This window comes from Cupressus sempervirens, chromosome 2 (genome assembly GCF_028749045.1).
Source record: "Cupressus sempervirens isolate cs-2001-9-10 chromosome 2, ASM2874904v1, whole genome shotgun sequence".
Taxonomy (NCBI): Eukaryota; Viridiplantae; Streptophyta; class Pinopsida; order Cupressales; family Cupressaceae; genus Cupressus; species Cupressus sempervirens.
This window is the reverse complement of record NC_143119.1, coordinates 438,439,020-438,458,743: the sequence shown is the minus strand read 5'-3', so window position 1 is coordinate 438,458,743 and position 19,724 is coordinate 438,439,020.

Here is a 19,724-nt window from a genome sequence, read left to right as displayed (position 1 = left end):
GAGCTTTCCCCCTCAAAGCATCCACCCTCATTTGAATATTGTTATGTTGCAGGTTTTCTAACAAGTTTCTTTGGAGCTTTGTGGAGAACTTCTCTATCTTGTCTACATTCTCTCATCCATGGCATTCTAGCTTTTCTTAGCTTTCATTTTTACATTTAGCTTAAATCATATAGTCTAATAGTTGGATTGTAACACTCTCATACATGCTTAGCATAGCTACACTTTGCATCTCATTCTAGCTTAATCTTCATTTGCATTGCATCCTTGAGGAACTCATTGTAGACACTTGCATTCTTGCTCTTGTCTCAAAGAACCTCCCGATGCATGGTTTACTAGCAAGAAGCGTATCTCTAAGGCTTGACTAAGAGCCTTCAAACTTGAAATATACCTTCTTGAACTCCATGGATAGGGATCTCTAAGTGAGCATTCAAGCATTCCAAACTCATGGAATCATTTGGATAGAAGGGTTTAGAGTGTGACACAATTCAAGTGTATAGCCTCCACATATACTCTCATGAACCTTGTGTAAGGAAGTTTCAACTTCTTATGAGTCAAGGCATATAAGAAGGGTTTGGTCAAAGGATCTCTTGTAAAAGGTGTCATTGATGATGACATATTTAGTAGCTTGGCAGATAAAGACTCGACGTCTGTTCTTAGATAAGTCAAAGGGTAGGATTTGGGCATGTAGGTAATCATAAATGTTTTGATACTAGGGGGAATCGAGACCAACAAGTTTACACATGAACTTAGATTGAGAGAGTTCAAATGCTAGAATCAAAAGTTGTTCTACAAGGAACTCACAACATTCTACATTTTGAGGCATATCAATCATAAAAGTGATAGTGGGCATAGCATCAGCTTGCTTATTGTGTATTCTTTGTAGCTGACGAAAAAGAGATAGTACAAATTGTGATTTGAGAAAATCTACCATCTATTTGTAAGGCATTAATTTATCATCTTTAGTTTCATAATCATCATTGACTTGGTGAATGATTAACTGGGAATCACAAAAAACTTGCAAATGTTGTATGTTCCATTGGATGACTAATTGAGTCCGATAATCATTGCCTCATATTCTACTATGTTGTTTGTATAGCTAAATGCTATCTAGTATGACTTTGGAATTATGTCTCCTTATGGTGTGATAAACATAACGCCCATTCTTGAACCATTTCTTGTATGTGATCCATCAAAGTAAATCTTTCATTCATTAGCTAAATCCATGTTAAAGATGGCTTCATCTAGAAAGTCTATCAACATGAGATGATCATCTACCATAGGTGCTTCTGCCAACTGATCAGCTATCACTTGTCCTTTGATTGCCTTTTTTTCCACATATTCTATGTTAAATTCACTAAGGATCATAACCCATTTGGTTAAGTGCCTTGTGAGAGAGACCTTACTTAGGAGATATTTGAATGGGTTAATCTTGGAGACAAGCATTGTTTTATGATGGAGCATATAATGCCTTAGATTTTGGGCTACAAAGATAATAGCAAGGCAAGCTCATTCTATGAGAGAATAGTTTAGTTCATATCCCATAAGTGTTTTGTTGATTTAGTAAATGGGTCACTCTTTTCTTGTTCATCAATTTATGCTAGGAGAGCTCCTAATGCTATTTTTGTAGCTGAAATGTACAAAATAAATAGTTTTCTAGGAATATGAGCCATTAAAATTGGTGGATGAAGAAGATAGTCTTTGAGATATTGAAAGGACTCATTGCACTAGTTATTCCATTGAAAGGATACTCCTTTGCATAATAAATATTGGAATGAGTGACATTTATCTGCCAATTGTGTAATGAATCTGTGGATATATTGTGATCTCCCTTGAAGACTTCTTAATATTCTTAGATTTGTTGGAGGAGGAATTTCAAGTATTGCTTTCACTTTTTCAAGATCAACCTTGATGCCTCATTAAGAAACAATATACCCTATGAGCTTTCAAAAAACAACTCAGAATACTCACTTTTGAGGATTTAAACAGAGCTTAGAAATTTCCATTCTATTGAATATTTTGTCTAAGATGCCCAAATGATCACTTCTTGGGGATTTACAAAGTAAGTCATCTACATAGTCTTCCACGAGGATGTGCATGAAATCATAGAAGATGGTATTCATTGCTCTTTAATATGTTGCCCCAACATTTTTAAATCCAAAAGGCATGACATTCTAGCAAGATGTTCTGTAAGGAGATGTGAAAGCTATTTTGTGTTGATCCTCAAGAGCTATTCTGGTCTGGTTGTAGCTAGAGAAGCCATTCATCAATGATAAAATATCATATCTAGCTTTCATGTCTATGATGATGTCTATATTTGGTAATGGGAAATCATCCTTAGGACATGCTTTTTTGAGATCCCAAAAGTTTTTGCAAATTTGGATGCCCTCAAAGTGTTTTCTTATTGGTACCAATTTGGATATCCACTCTACATAATCAATGGGTCTTTTGAAGCTTTCATCCAATAGTTTTTTCAATTCATCTTTGACAAGGAGAGTAACTTGAGGATGCATCTTTCTCAACTTTTGTTGTACTAGTTTCACTCCTAGTTTTAATGGCAAGTGATGGAGGACTAGTTCAGGATCTAATCCAGGCATGTTTGCATAAGACCAGGTGAAGTTGATTTGTCTTTCTTGAAATAATTTAACAAACTCATCTCTTTCCTATGGTGATAACAAGGTTGAAAATGTATGATCTTAGGGTTGTTAGGTATACCCAGATTTATCTCTTCTATCACTTCAACGAATAATGTTGATCTTTCCTTCAATGTAGGTATGTCCAATCTTCCATCCTCGGGAACTTCAGAGAGGTTTTCACCTTTGGATACATCCTTTATTTTTACTTTTTCATGGTCTAATGGAACCTTTTAGTTTTCATCAAGAGACCTACTTTTGTATTTTTTTTTTCTATTTTTCCAATTTTACAACTATAAGATGGAGTTTACTCCCCAAAGTATGCCATGATCTTTAGGTCAATGGAAAATTCTAAATTGTGATCTCCTCATGGTAATTCTTCATGGAGCTCAAAGAATATGATGACATCATCATTTTTGAATTGATCAAAGGGTGGTGGTCCTTGTTGGTCCCAATCAATGAGTTTAGGGTAAACTAGGGAAATGCCATCATCGGTGTTGAACAAACTATGGTCAAAGGAAAAGATATGGGTGTGACTATCATATGGGTTATAAGCTCCATGTTCAAAACTAGGAGGACTTGGGTCCCACTATATTTCATCATAGGATTCTAGATGGGTTATGGGACTAGGTGGTGTGCTAATGATATATTTATCCTATATTGGTAGTTCATCAAGATCAAAGATGTGGTCAAGACCATAGGAGCTATCAAGATCATCAATGTTGGGTTTAGTATCAGTGGTTTAGGTGAGGTGTTCTTAGATTCCTTTCCATTAGTTGAAGCATTCACATTCCTAGATGAGGATGACTTAGTATTAGGGAGACCCAATACAAATGGCTTGAATCCAAGTCCTAGGCTATGAGGTCATCTTGCTACAGTAATAGGCTGAATAATGCCTTTTTTTTTTAGGTCCCAAGCCACTACATCTATCATGTCCCTTTTTCTACATGATGGTGAATCCAGGACTATACTTATGTAAGGATATAGGAGTAGGTTCTTGTTCTACTTTAGCCTTTTTAATCCATGTAAATGTATTTTCATAAACATGTTCTTCGTGTAGACCACCTCCACTAGTGAAATTCATGGAAGGTTTCTTTTGTAATGTGAATTTAGGTCTTATCTACATAATTTGTGGTTTTCCATATGATTTTGGAGAAAGGGGTAATTTCCCGATGTGAAATTTCTATGACATGGAATACTCACCATAACCTTGATCTTCAATTTTGATCTTTCTGTTTAATGTGGTTGTGATTTTGGAAGGATCAACATATTTGGAGGAATCAAGTGGATTTTCTTCATTGTTGGTTGGGACTTGGTATACAGTAGTTCCTCTAAGACTGGCACAGAATTGGAATGGGTTTGGATCACCAGGGATGTTAACCTCTACATTTTTATAGGAAAATTTTAAGCAGTGTATAGCATGGATCTAAGGGTGTCCTAGTATCATGTTTCAATTTATTTTGATATCTAGGACCTAGAATAATGTATTCTTGGTAGCCAAACCAACTCTTATTGGTAATATAATAATGGCCTTGGAGAAGGGTTCACCATCATTATAGGCCTTTATTGTGATTCTATGAGAGAGATCCACATCTTCTTCGGAGTAACCCAAACCCTTGACAACTTTAAGGGTACAAATGTTCAATCCTACTTCTCCATCTATCAAGACATGTATGACCTTAGAATTATGGATAAATACTTCAAGATTAAGGGGTTCATTGTGGTTGGGTCTATCCTTAGGAATATCTAGAGAGGAAAAGGTGATATGATGTGATGTGGGTAGGTTCCCAACCATGGGCTAGAATTGGGAAACATCAATGTTATCTAGTACTATGGAATCTTTTAAATCTTGGTCAATGATCTTCTGATGTTTGGGTGATGCATTAAACAAATATAGGATGGATATTTGCGTTGGGGTTTCTCCAAGATCATCGACAAGGCTATAACTTGAAGAAGTAGGATCTAAAGGTCTACTAGGGGTTATAGGTCTAGCAGAGATGGTAGGTCATGATTACCCAAAGAATCTTAAAAAATAGTATGATCAGAATTTGATGCTAGTAGCTACGGATCAACTGTGATCACACCATCATTGATAAGGTCTTAGATCTAATGCTTAAATTGAAAACATGGAATGGTCTTGCGTCCTTTAGTGTGGTGGTAATGACAAAATTTTTTGTCATCCCACTAAGAGCATTTATTTAATGGTTCATCTTTGATCAAGGGTACCTGCAAGAGGTTATTACTAAGTAATTGTTGAAGTGTAGTCTCAATACGTATTCTTTGTTTCTATGACATCTTTAAGGTTTGTCCTATGTTGAAGTCTCAAGTTTTTGTTATTGAGATGTTTGATTGGGATTTTTTGAATTTGTAGGGTTTACACCTTTTAGAGTTAGTTGAAGTGTTGTGTTGATCATTCGTGTATCCACAATACCATCATTGGTTACATTCTTGTTCTTAGAGAAATTTTTTCATTTTCATTAGATGAGTTTTTATTTCTATTTTCCTTGTTTCTCTTAAAGATACCTTAGCAGATGAGGGCATATTTTATGCTAGCTCCTTTTTTCATTAGGTTAGAAATGGTGCTCAGACTTTTGATCTTGAGTTCATACATTAAATTAGGGACAAGGTTTTCAATGCATAGATTAACTTGTTATTCTTTAGGAATTGTAGGACTAGAAAATGGGTTAGAACCTAGCATACTACGACCAACAAAAAAAACTCAATAAACATACACTCAAACCCTTCTAATCTACCATGAAATCCAACCAAAATAAAGAAAGCAACATAAGTATAACTACCTCTTTAGTTGTAGCTCCCATGTCCTTCCTCTTTCTTCTCCATTTTATGTAGCTCCAATTGCCTATAGTGCCTATGCAATTAAAAGAAAATGACTAATGCTATGATGATTCTATTGAGAGTACTAGAAGTATGGTTTGAGCATGATGTAAGAATAAAGACTCAAAGGGATCAAAAATGAGAGAAATATGGCTCAATTTATAGCCAACATGCAAGAGTAAATAATTGAATGAGAGAATGGGCACTTATCAATTAGAGTGTGGAACTTGTCATGATATTCCTTAGAATATCTATGATAACCATGACACAATATGCCAAATATTAGATTCTATTACACATGAAAGTCAATATGACAAAAAGTGGAGGAGAATCTATGACATGCATATGACACCTCAAAGCCACTTGTAATATTCTATTACACATGAAAGTCAACATGGCTAAAACTGGAGGAGAATTTATGACATGCATATGAAACGTCAAAGCCACTTGTAGCCAAGAATCTATGATAATGGAGGCTTATTATAGACATGTGTAAGGAATAAAATATATCAAATATGCCATATTTTAGCCAAGGGTAGGGATAATATCTATGACACATCATGTTGATGTGTCAAGAATAGGTGGAATATTTGAATTAAAAAGTCATTATAGACACAAATTGAAATTATTAAAATGGAAATCAGAAGTCAAGAATAGGACTTAGGAGATTGAGAATTCCCATAGTTCTTGAAGGATGAATCAATTAATTAATTAATATTAATTAAATTGAGAATGTTAGTGACAAAGAATAATTAGTAATGCATGATGAAAATGATTGAACTAACATAGGATTAGATTATGGTTATCTAATGCTATAGGATAAATTAGTAAATGATTGGCCAATTTGATTAGATAAATCTTTTAATATCCTTTGATGAAATGCAATGATTATGTAGGTTGACTAGGACAACGATGGGTAGATCAAAGCTGTGATCAAATTGAATGACTGATTAATATTGATGACATGCCAAGGACACATGACATGGATTAAGAACATGTGATAGTTTTAAAACCTTGTAAGTGCCATAGCATTTAAATTTATTGATAAGGCTGATCATAATAACATTGGTGGACATTGTTAATGTTATTAAATTGGCTTGATAATGCCACAATCTAACACTAAGAGACTCAACAATGTCAAAGATCTAATGATAAGAATGATAGATTTTACCTAGCACCAAGGGACTTGACATTACTAAAGTCATATTTGATAGGTTTGATAAGATTTGATAGGTTTACAAGGCACTGAGGTACACAAAAATTCCTAAGGTTTGAGAGATGATGATTAATTTGAGACATTTGATACATTTCAAGTTGATTAGGTCTAATTTGGGGTGATTTTGGGTTGATTTGGGATGATTTTGGGTTGATTTGAGATGATTCTAGGTTGATTTTGGATTATTTCTATGATGTTGAAATGGTTTTGGGTTTATTCCAAAAAGTTTGGATAAAATAGGGATCAATTTCAAAATGATTTGCAATTGATTTGAAAGGGGATACAAATGATAAAGGATATTGTTGGAATATGCTCGAATGCTAATCAAGTTAGCCAAAAAATGGAATTAGTAAAATAAGAAAATGGTATGAGTTAGTATGAAAAAGTGATTAAATAGTAGACATGAACCATTTGTGAGTGTCTACAAGATTATGAATAAATACAGTGGTATTAAGCATTCATGGATCCTAGTGGAAACAAAATATTTTACAAAATGGGTTGAAGAAATTCCTACCAAGAGGGAAACTATTAAAGTGGTGATGGAATTTATCCTAAACAACATTATCATCATATTTAGTTGTTTAGATAAATTTATCATAGATAGTGCTATGTGTTTCAGATTTGAGGAATATGAAAGATTTTGTGAGAAATATGGAATTACCAAATCTACATTATCCCCATATCATCCTCAAAGAAATGGGCAAGCATAATCTAGTAATAAAAGTTTTTTGAAGATCATTTAAAGGATTTTGAATGAAAACAAGAAGGCTTAGGATTCTAAATTACCCTTAGAAGTTTGAGTTGATAGGGTGATACTGAAGAAGACAATAGGTTGTGCACCTTTGGACTTAGTTTATAGAATACAAGCCAAGTTTCCATAGAATAATCTAAATGGAATGTATAAGTTTATCCAATAGTATGATGATGATGTAACCAATGAGATGTAGGTAAGGCTTGATGATATTTTGCAACTAGTTGAAACTAGAAGAGGGGCCTCTAAAAAAAGTGCAAAGTTTCAATTACAAGTAAAACACTTATATGATAAAAAGGCATCAGAAAGGAAATTTGAGCTAGAAAACTTAGTACTACTTTGGAATGCCAGAATGGAGGATAAGGGTAAACATGGGAAGTATGATCCCACTTTTCTTGGTCCATATTTGATTCATGAGATGTGGGGTAAGGATTCTTATTTTGTCAAGGAATTATTAGGAGATATTCTAGAACTTTTGATTCATGGATAGTTCTTGAAGAGGTACTTCTATTAAAGATACTTTTTATTCCATGAATAGTAGGTTTGGGTCTCTATACCTTTGTAAATACTATAGTTTTATAAAAATATCTTGTTTTGATCCCATGTTTTGGCTAGGCATTACTCTATCTATGTAGATGTCACCATATCAAGAATTTCATACTCTTTCCCAAAAATGTTGAATTCTTACATGGATGCATGTTATCCTTTATCCCCAAATAGAGCTAATGATGGCCTATATTTTCACCACTCCAAAAAAATGAAAATATTGTAAAAAATCAAGTAAATGTATGCAAATAGGGTTCCATGTATTCTATTGCAATTTCTTTAGCAGAGAAACCCTATATTGATTAGCATGTGCCCTATGTTATTCTAATATTTTAAGTTATCCTTTATAACTTTATATTATTTTAAGTATTTTAACCTTTTTTATTCTAGCTAAAAACACTTTAACTTGTAGTCGACTCTTTACCATTTCCTTGGTCTTATACTCGAGCATTAGGTAATAAATCATATAGGAATATTCTTTATCATTTCTTGATATCCCAATAAAGTGTTGGGTGTAGAAACATAAAGGCTATTGTCCATGTATCCCAACCTTATGCTTAGGCTTTGATCATATCATCATAAGTCTATTCTTTAGAGGTTAAAATGTTTCTCAATCTTATGTTCCAAGGGTTAAGCATAGGGTCATAAGTCAAAATCCTTAAGTCTAAAAGTGAGTTTTAAATATATAGCTAGGACTTGAGCATAAATGTATAAGTGGTCTATTACATACAATATCAAGTCTTCTAATGATATGACTATTGTGATGTGGAGCCTAATCAAACTCAGAGGTTTATTCAGTGCAATTTTCTCCCCATATTATTTCTATGGGGGTTTGGGGGCAGTGCCCATGTAGTGCCCTTATATTGAAAAAGGCATCGGCTACTATTTTTCCATTGGAAAACTTATTATAGCCCTAATTTTGCAAGTAGCAAAAGCTTGTATAAAAAGGCTTTCTATTAGGTATTTCATAATGTAATGGTGATAGTGTAACTTCTTGCAGTGTTATTGAGCTATAAGGGATTGCAAATTGTAATCATTGGATAATAATAATATTAGACTTGTTGTTGGTGGATGTAACCTAGGGATTGGGTGAACCATGTTAAATCTTGGTGTCTTGTGTTCTCTTTTGTGTGATCTATTATTTTTTGATATTGGTTATATTTGAATGTAACTGTTATTTTTGTCTAAGGTTAATCCTAATATGTGGTATCAAAATGAGATGTTCGTCATTTTATTTTCAGACAAATCATGATCATTTTTCTTTAAAGATCCTCTATAGGAAGGTCTCATGGTTGAGTGGGAGTGATGGCAGACGGAGTTAAGCTAAAGGTGGAGAAGTTTAATGGGTAGAACTTTTAGTTATAGAAGATACAAATAGAGGACTATATTTATAAGAAGGATTTATGGAAGCTGTTGGAAGGAAAATCCAAGAAATAGGCAACTATGGCAGATGAGGACTAGGAGATTTTAGATAGAAAGACACTTGGAAGCATTCAATTATGTTTGGCACCATAAGTGACATTTAATATTACAAAAGTGAAGAGGATGGAAGAGTTGATGCAAACCCTAGTGAAACTATATGAAAAGCCATCCACTTCAAACAAGGTATTTCTCATGAAGCATTTATTTAATATGAAGATGAAAGAAAGTGGATCTATTGTAGATCATTTAGATAAGTTTAATATTGTTACTACTTAGTTATCTTCTATGGGTATTAATTTTGATGAAGAAATTAGGGTTCTCTTGATTTTGTGTTCTTTGCCTGAAAGTTTGAATGGCTCGATAATGAATATGAGTAATTTTGTTTCTAGATATAATACCCTAAAATTTGATGATTTGATTGGTGTTATTCTTAGTGAAGAAACTTGTAGGAAAACCTCAGGTGGATGTACATCAAGAAGTGCTTTGAATGCACAAAGTAGAGGTAGAATGACTGAGAGAGGAAATAATTTTGGAAATTGTGGGGAATCAAGAGGAAAGTCAAAGAGGAAGAGGTCTCAATCTAGAGGACCAAGAGATTGTTGGTACTATGGTAAACAAGGCATAAGAAGAAAGATTATTGGACTCAAAAAAGTAATGAAGGAGATAAGCTAGAAGGAAACAAAAAGACAAATGTGGTAAGTAACAGATCCAAAGAGGATGTTTGCTTCTATCTTTAGAAATTGTTGATGATTCATGGGTTTTAGATTTTGGTGCTTCATTTCATGCTACACCTCATAGAGGTTATTTTATTGATTATGTCTAAGGGGATTTTAAGCTTGTTTATTTGGGGGATAATGAACCTTGTTAGATTGTTGGAAAAGGAAAAGTTAAGAATAAGTTGTAGAATGGGAATCATTGGCTGCTACATGAGGTAAGATATGTTCCAAGGTTGAGTAGGAATTTAATTTTAGTAGGGAAACTTTGTGATGAGGGTTTTGTAGTTACTTTTAATGATAAAAATTGGAATGTTTCAAAAGGTTCCCTTGTAGTAGCAAAAGGTATGAAAGTAGGCACCTTAAATATTTGTATAGGTCATATTGTTCCTTCTACTTTGATTGTTTCAGAGAAAATGAATATTTAGGAACAGTTGTGTATGGAAGACAAAAGAGAGTGAGTTTTGTAAAGACTACAAAGGAAAAGAAAAGTGAGAAATTAGAGCTCGTGCATACATATGTATGGGGACTAGCTCGGTATCTTCCCTTGGTGGCTTTAATTATTATGTTATATTTATTGATGATACAATAAGAAAAGTATGGATTTATTTTCTTAGATAGAAATATGATGTATTTCAAACTTTTAAGAAATGGAAATGCTTGGTTGAAAATGAGACTTGTAAAAAATTGAAATGTCTCAAATCTGATAATGGTGGTGAGTATTGTAATCATGAATTTGAAGATTATTTTTCCACTAATGGTATTTATAGATAGAAAACTATTCCAAGGACTCCATGGGAAAATGGAGTGGCTGAACACATGAACATGACTGTAATAGAGCGTGTAAGGAGCATGAGGTTACATACTAGGTTGACCTTAAAAATGTGCGTAGAGGCTATCAATATTGTTGTATATCTGATTAATTGAGGTCCCTTTACTCCTTTGGGCTGTGTTATTCCAGAGGAAGCATGGATTGGTAAGAAGGTGAGTTATTATTTTCTCAAGACCTTCAGTTGTGAAGCATTTTCTCATATAGATCATAAAATAGAACCAAGTTGGAAGCTAAGTCAAAGAAATGTGTATTTGTTGGATATGGCATTGATGAATTTGGTTATATGCTTTGGGATTTTAAAAATCATAAAATTGTAAGAAGTACGGATGTTATATTCAATGAGAAAGTATTGTACAGAGATCTATTGCAGCAACATGAGAAGAAAGAAGATCATTATGTAGCACTGCATGATACTCTAAAAGATGATGTTCCAGCAATTCCTCATGATGTGCAATGACCGCAACAAAAATACCACACACACCAATGAATGTTAGATGGTCAACAAGGCTAAGTAGACCTCCAGAAAGATTTTCTCCTTCTTTGTATTCTATTTTATGTATTGATGCTGGTTGACCTAGATGTTATGATAAAGTTATGTAGGTGGATACAAAGATTCAGTGGGAGTCTACAATGAAAGATGAAATGGAGTTTTTTCTAAAAATTAAGACATGAAATTTATGCAAGTTACCTCCAGGTAAAAGAGATTTATAGAATAAATGGGTTTATAGGTTGAAAGAATAGGATGGACGTAAGAAATGATTTAAAGCGAGGTTAGTTGTAAAAGGATTTGCACATAAAAAAGGCATTGATTTTGATGAGATATTCTCTCATGTTGTAAAAATGACTTATATTCGTATTATTTTAAGTATTGTGGCTATTGAATATTTACATTTGGAGTAGCTTGATGTTAAAAAAACCTTTTTCCATGATTATTTGGATGAACAAATATAGATGACATGTCCACAGGTATTTGAGGTCAAGGTAAGGAGAACTTAGTGTGTAGATTGAAGAAAATTTCATATGGCTTGAAGCAAGCACCTCGATAATGGTATCTAAAATTTGATACGTTTATGCATAAGCATGGATATATTAGGTGTTACTTAGATCATTGTGTTTATTTTAAGAGGTTGGATGGTGATAGTTGCATTATTTTATGTTTATATGTCGATGATATGCTTGTAGTTGGGTCTAACATGGATAATATTAAGGGGCTAAAATGCCAGTTAGCACATGCATTAGCTATGAAGGATTTGGGGGTAGGGAAAAAAATCCTTGGTATGAAGATTTGTAGAGATAGGAAGAGCAAGAAATTGACATTATTTGAGGCTGATTATATTGTGAAGGTATTGCAATGCTTCTCTATGGAGACTACTAAAGTTGTTAGTACACCTTTACCTTATCATTTGAAGTTGACTAAGGAGCTATGTCCAAAGACACAAGAAGAGGAGGATAAGATGTCCAAGGTACCTTATGATTTAGTTGTAGGAAGCTTGATGTATGCTATGGTATGTACGAGATCAGATATTGCACATGTAGTGGGAGTTGTTAGCATGTATATGAGTCATCCAAGAATTGACCATTAGAATGCAGTTAAATGGATTCCCAAATATTTGAGAGGTACATCTAGTAAGTGTTTACACTTTGGGGGCTCTAATATTTATTTAAAAGGCTATGTTGACTCAAATTTGGTAGGAGATATTGATACTAGGTGGAGTACTATAGGTTATGTATTTACTATTGATGGGGCAACAATAAGCTAGGTTTCTCGGTTGCAGAAGGTTAACGCTTTATCCACTACAGAGGTAGAGTATGTTGCTACTATAAAGGCAACCAAGGAGATGATATGGCTTCAGTTCTTGATGGAAGAGTTGGGACATTCACAAATGGATAACTATTTTTTCATAGATAGCCAGAGTGCTATCATCTTGCAAAGAATTTAGCTTTGCATTCAAAGATAAAAACATATATAGTTGTGGTACCACTTCATTCAGTCATTTCTAGATGATGGATAGTTAAAGCTAGACAAGATACATATAAATGATAATCTAGTAGATATTTTTACCAAGGTAGTAACAAGGGAGAAGTTAAAATCCTCTTTAGCTTCAGTTGGTCTTCTCGACTGAACAAAATAAAAGAATAATAGAGTGTAGGGTGGTTTGATAATCTAGTGGGATCTACAGGTTTAGTAGTTCTATGATCAGTCTCTAGGTGGGAGGTTATTGTTGTGGAGTCTGATTAGTCTCCAAGTGGGAGATTTTTGTAATGTGGAGCCTATTGGCACTCAAAATTGCATTCCCGTTTTGAGTGTCCATTCCAAATTTTGAGTCACTTTAAGCCCCTATGAAATTTTTTTCGTGCATGGTACCCAACTGACATTTCAAGGCCTAGGTGGTATTTTAGTTGTTTAAAACCCTTCATTCAGGCTGTCTATGTGTTCTATGAAGACAATTTGACATCTTGAATCATTTGGTGAAGTCTCATTTTGAGCTAGTGTCAAAACTCACAATTCTGCCTAGTGTCAAATAGCGACACCTAGTTTTCCTTTGAATATATTTTACTCGGTTAAGATTCATGACTCACCGCTTTAAGGATGTTTGGTATGCATAGAAAAGAACCTATGTTCCAAGTTTCAAGTCATTTTGACATTTTTTGTCTAGGTTTTGAATGTCTCAAAGTTGGTCAGTTGCCTTTCTTGTAAATTTGCATACTGTTCATATTTCTGGGTAGCCCTGTTTGACCAATTATATCTTTGACCCAGTTGACCCAAATGAAGAAATTATTTTTTCATTGTGTTTCATGGGTTAGAAACTTCATATTTTTCAATTTTGAGACCATTAAAAATCCATTTGATTAGATTGCTAACATGTTTAAAAACCCAGTTTACATTGTTTTGTTATGGCTAAGGTATCCAGATTGATCCGTACCCCTATTCAGCACGTTATAACTTTGATCTTGTGATTGGTAAGCCTAAATATATTGTACCATCCTATTGTGTCCTATAAATCCTTGTATTATGCCAATTCTCAAGTCATGACAAATCCATCTGCATATTTTCTTATATCCATTCATTTACCAAAAATTACTTTTTGACACATTTCCCAGTTTAAATTTCCAAGTGCCTATTTTCATAAATTCTCCAAATGTGCCCCATGATTTTTCATGAGCCCAAATCATATAATTTTATTCCCCTCATGGAAAAGAACCTATACCCTAGTTTTCAGAACCCCAAGTGATCAATAACCCAATTTATAATGTTGAACTCGAGCCTAGTTTATGTTTTTTAACTCTATTTGCCTGCAGGATAATTGATGGATGTTCAGCAATTAAAATATTTTTACTGGGAATTCATAATGGGCTGAGAATTTTCATTATGGTAAAGCATTTATGATTGAACATTCATGCCAATTTTCATCGCCTAGTTACTTGATTGAATCAATTTTCAAGGCTACCTAGCGAGCATCCTGACACAATTTTCACAGTGGTGCGAAAATGTATTAAACTAAGTTTTCAGTGGCGAATTTTTGTTTGAATTTTATTTTAGACAATTTGAAATGATCAATGGATCAGTACGCATATCATTTGTTCTAAAAATGAATTTTTTTTTAGTCGGACCCACTTTTGGGCCTGACTGAATCCACCAGGACTGATAGAGCTCAAGGGAATTTAAAGATGTTTCATAAGAAATAATATAATAGTGTTAATCACTAAAATTCATATGATATATTTATCATATTTCTTCAAAAGGATTAAGAGGGGCAACATCTAATATACAGTTATTATCATTTAGTATCCATGGAGCATATGGTGTTACACACAAGGAGAATCATTGATTGGTTGCCAGCTTTGGTATCTCATAACATTATGGATCATATAATGATGCCCAAATTAAACTTCAGCAACATATTTTCATGGCTCAAAGGTAGATTTTATAACTGATTGCAAAGAGGAGGTATTCATATGCAAACGGTGACCACCATAGCATATAAATGTAGTGTACATGGCACACGAGAACTCCCACATCAAGGAATGACATGAAAGGGGAATGAAATTTTTTTATATGCTCAGCATTTAAATCTTTAATACCTAATTCTACTTTCAACTATTTTCATTCCTTTCCTGGAAATGTTGAAGTCAACTTTTTGATGCAAATCTAGTGATGTTGGAAGCATTGTTTGAAGAACTTTTGAAATAATTACAGCATAAAGGAAGGGTGCATCCACATTTTTAAAGGGGGAAGCTTCATTTTAAATGCCCACATGCTTGAGAATGTTTAGATCTATAGCAGGTGAGACCTCTAGAGCAACCCATGTTTGATCCACTATCCACGCCCATGGCTTTGAAGAACACCATAAATAATAAACAAATAGCATAGAGTGAGTGGATCCCTATGCAAAAGAAGATCAAATTTGCTCACACGTGGGGGTTTACAACAATCTTCAAAAGTAGAGGAATATTTCATAATACCCCATGCTAAGGAGTCACCTATGATAGCAGAACTAAAGGGAGATCTATGTTTTGCAAGGGAGAAACTTCACATGGGATAGCAGACAATTTAAACACTTAGGTTTTGAAATGAACATCCACAATGGGCAATAAAATGCTCTACGTAGTAGGTAGGCAAAGCTGTAACACAAGAAGATCATCTACAGGCATGTAGATCCACTATTCTTTGAACTTAATTTGTCCCACATCGACTACATTATTTTTAGTCATGGTAATTTTAAGAATGGAGGTTCATGTATGAAGTTGTCTTTGGTCATGGGACTTTTAAGACTCGTAGTCTATTTGCGGAGTGGTCCATCCGGCCAAGTTAAACAATGTTTTGACTCAAATTTCCCATTGGCCTGGCATGAGATCATGGAGCTAAATAAGAAAGGTTGTGATCGTACGATCTGTCAAGTGATCGGAGGATAGAATTGAGAGGCCTACGATCTTATGACTGGCGCAAGGTCATGGGAGTCAAAATTATCACATATGATGCTATGCTGGGCCTGGTTGGGAGGTCGTAAAACAAATTTTTTAGCCCTCTAATGTTACGAATTTGCCTTGGCATATGATCGGGAAGGTCATTTTAAAGGGTGTGTGATGCTACCACAGGAGTTTTAAAAAGATTTGATATATATGCTCATTGTATAGTCAGAGATAAAGATAAAAGGGGAGTTAAAATAATTAATATATTAATCATATATTAATGTGAGAGATGATTTCAAATATTTTCAAATATATGAATTTGCAATGCAGAGGTGAAAAACAAAACATTGTCGTATGATCAGGAATTCCAACTATATGGGCTACGATGTTATGATTTCATCATAATATCGTAGACCCCATAATGTTTAAAATTTCATATGTTTCAAATGGAAATATAAAGTGGGGCCCACTCAGTGAATCAATGATCAACACTTGGCACTGGTCAGTTGGAAAAAGGAAATGATTTAAAAATAAAAAATTCAAAATGATTTGAACACTCAGATTTTCAAATTAAAGAATTTGAATTATTTTTAAAGTTTATATAGTTGATACTATATGACTTTTTTAAAATTTTGCAATTTTAAATGCTCTAATTTAGTCTGGGAGACAGATTTTTGAAATGGTCTCAAGGGGGCAATTTTTTCCAAAATGCATAGTGTAATATATTATCAGAACCAGAAAAGAGTGAATTTCCCATTTTTGCTTTCAGATTTTGAGCAGGTGTTAGCCAGAAGTAGCTGCAAGAGGTTTTCTGATTTAGGGGGCTTCTCAGTGAAATGTGCAATTTTAATGTTGCAGATGAAATTGCAATTAGATTTAGACATAATTTCATCATGTATGACTTCTCCAGCAATTTTTAGGATGATCTAATGGTTTTTAATGTAGTTGGGAGTAGTTATGTTTTTGGCAACAACACAAGTTGATTTTCTCGACAAAGCAAATGTGACAAGCAAGAATCATATTTTTGAAGCCTCAGTACAGTTTGTGATGATTTCTTGATATTTCTCCATGAGATATTTTGCTATTTTCTTTGGTGTGGATATATAAGATATTTTGGCATCATTTATGATTTCAATTATAGGTAGTTAAAGGAAGTTCAGTTTCAGCAACTCCAGTTTGAAGAGTTTTTTAGTGGAACAAATGTCAATTCCAGGTTACATTTCCTGAAAGATCTTCTCTCCTATATATCTTCCTTTTCTACTTATTGTAAGGGTTCCAATTCTTTGGAGATTTTAGAAGGATTGTGAGACCAGTCTGGTTCCAATTTCCTGAGATTTTTCTCATAGTTGTGATACCATTTTCTCAGTGTTCTTCTGTTATGAATAGTAGTATTGTATTCCTTTGGATGCATTTCATATTATTTAGTCATTCTTTATGTATTTTCTGAGTTTTGATATGTAGATGATGTATTGTTTTCAAGGAGATCAATACAAGAGTTTCACCTTTCTTAGTTTCATTCTAATTCTCTTCTCCTTCTCCTATTATCTATAATGTTTTGTGTTTGAGAATGAAGAGCTTGAGCTCAACTGCAATCCCTTAAGGTTGTATGTCAGGATGAATTTTCTATTGGAACAAAGATCCATGTAAATGCTTGTTTATACTGATAGGATTGCAGGTTACACCAAAAGGATTTTATCATAAGTATGAGAGTTGTTATGAAGATTGATGTCTATTTGCAAGTCAAATAGATAGATCATATGCCTAAATATATGAGTATACTTTAGGTATCCATCTACATGTTAAGGTTTAGTTGATGCCCAATGGATAAGGGATTGGTTAGTTTGAAGGTTACATGTTCTCTATTGTTGCATACCTAGATGATGTTGAGATACAAATCTTAATCAAATATCTTTCCTTTTGTGTTTAAGAATTATCAAGTTCATGTGCTCTTCTATTAGCTATTTCATCCATGAATGCTTGCATAAACATAGAAGATTAAGGGATTTCATCTATTTTCTAGATTTAGTAGTATGCCTTTACACTAGTACGATATAAAGAATCTGAGGTCCACCCACCTAGGTCTTACATAGCCTAAATAAGAAGAAGGATTTATCCTTATAGTTGGCCCAAGACTATAATCAAGTGCATCCACCATAGGAAATTTCTAACATTAGATGTATTGGTCTAGTTTCTTGGTTATTTCCAAAACTATTAAATTAGGAGCCAACAGAGCCTAATAAGACTTGGAGGTTTAGTCAGTGTGATTTTCTCCCCATATTATTTCTACAGGGTTTAGGGGGTAACACCACCAAAATAAGGTCAAGGGGCAACACCCCTATGGAGTCCTGGGGTAGCACCCTAGGTGTGCTCCCTATCTCAATATAGGATAGGGTTGAGGACAATGCCCCTATGGGGGATTTTAGGGGGAGCACCCCCGAAGCCAAAAATGCCCTTATATTCTAAAAGGCATCGACTACTATTTTTCCATTGGGTAACTTATTCTAGCCCTAATTTTGTAAGTGGTAAAAGCTTGTATAAAAAGGCTTAGGGTTAGGGATTTCATAATGTAATAGTGATATTATAACTTCTTTTAGTGGTATTGAGCTATAAGGGATTGCAGATTATAATTATTGGAAAATAATAATATTGGACTTGTTGTTGGTGGACGTAGCCCAAGGATTGGGTGAACCACATTAAATTTTGGTGTCCTGTGTTCTCTTCTATGTGATCTATTATTTTTTGATATTGGTTATATTTGCATGTAACTATTATTTTTGTCTGAGGTTAATCCTAACAATGATTAAAGGAAAAGCATAGAACCATAAGTTGTGTTGCAAGGGTCATCTAGTGCTATGACTAAGGTTAGCCAAAAGACCATAAGATTTATCATAGAGTCTTTTAAAGCTACAACTAAAGTGAAGCATAAGATTAGAGGATCATTTTTAAAGATAGGATTAGCAACCTGATGCTATGATAAAAACAATTTAACCGCTAGTATATGTTCATAGCTTTAAGGAGGATATAACAGTTAGGGTCTTTGACTATATGATAGAATATGGAATTTAAGATCAGAGGGCTATGGTTTTCAAACTCAAAGGGTTACGATGTAAGTAAAATTCAATGGAGCATAAGACTAGAATCCTAATAGGGAAAAAATGTATAAAGTGATTTGGCTAAATTGAAAAAAGAAAAAAGTTTCCTCCCAATTAGAAATTTGGATATAAAATAAAGAGGCTTAGTTGGTTGTTAACATCACCAAATTATGAAGTGACATTCATACTACAAATTTTAAATCCTCATGCATGCAGACATTTAATGAAGTAAAGGAAGTTGATGAAGCATGCACATACATATACACATTCTCTATTATAGGGAAAAGTACTAGTTGCCAAGGTAGTAATCATCAAGTTGCATAGTGTTTAGGCTATGAAATTGTTCAATCTTTTTGAGTTTCAAGGTTGAAGTTTTATTTGTAGTAAAAATTGAAAAAATTAGAAGTGACAAGGGGAAATCCAAAGACATGGAGGGGGTCCATAAATCAATATCAAAGGTGGACAAAACTAGACAAAGAAATATGAATAAATATGTAGAAGAATGGGCTCAACTCTTACTTGGGTCATTAAATGATATTTCAACAAATGACCATGATTTTAGGGATCCATATATGTATTTTAGAGATGCCATATATATGGATACAAATGGGTATGATATTTTTATGTTCTTTTATAGTAACAAATTCAAGGAGAAGCTAGCCTTAAACCCATGGTAGAGAAATTTGGCAAAGCTCATATTCCTAGAAGTATATGTGGATGTTGATTTATTGAAGGCCCACATAGAGTCTTATAACCCTATAACAAAATCCTTTCAT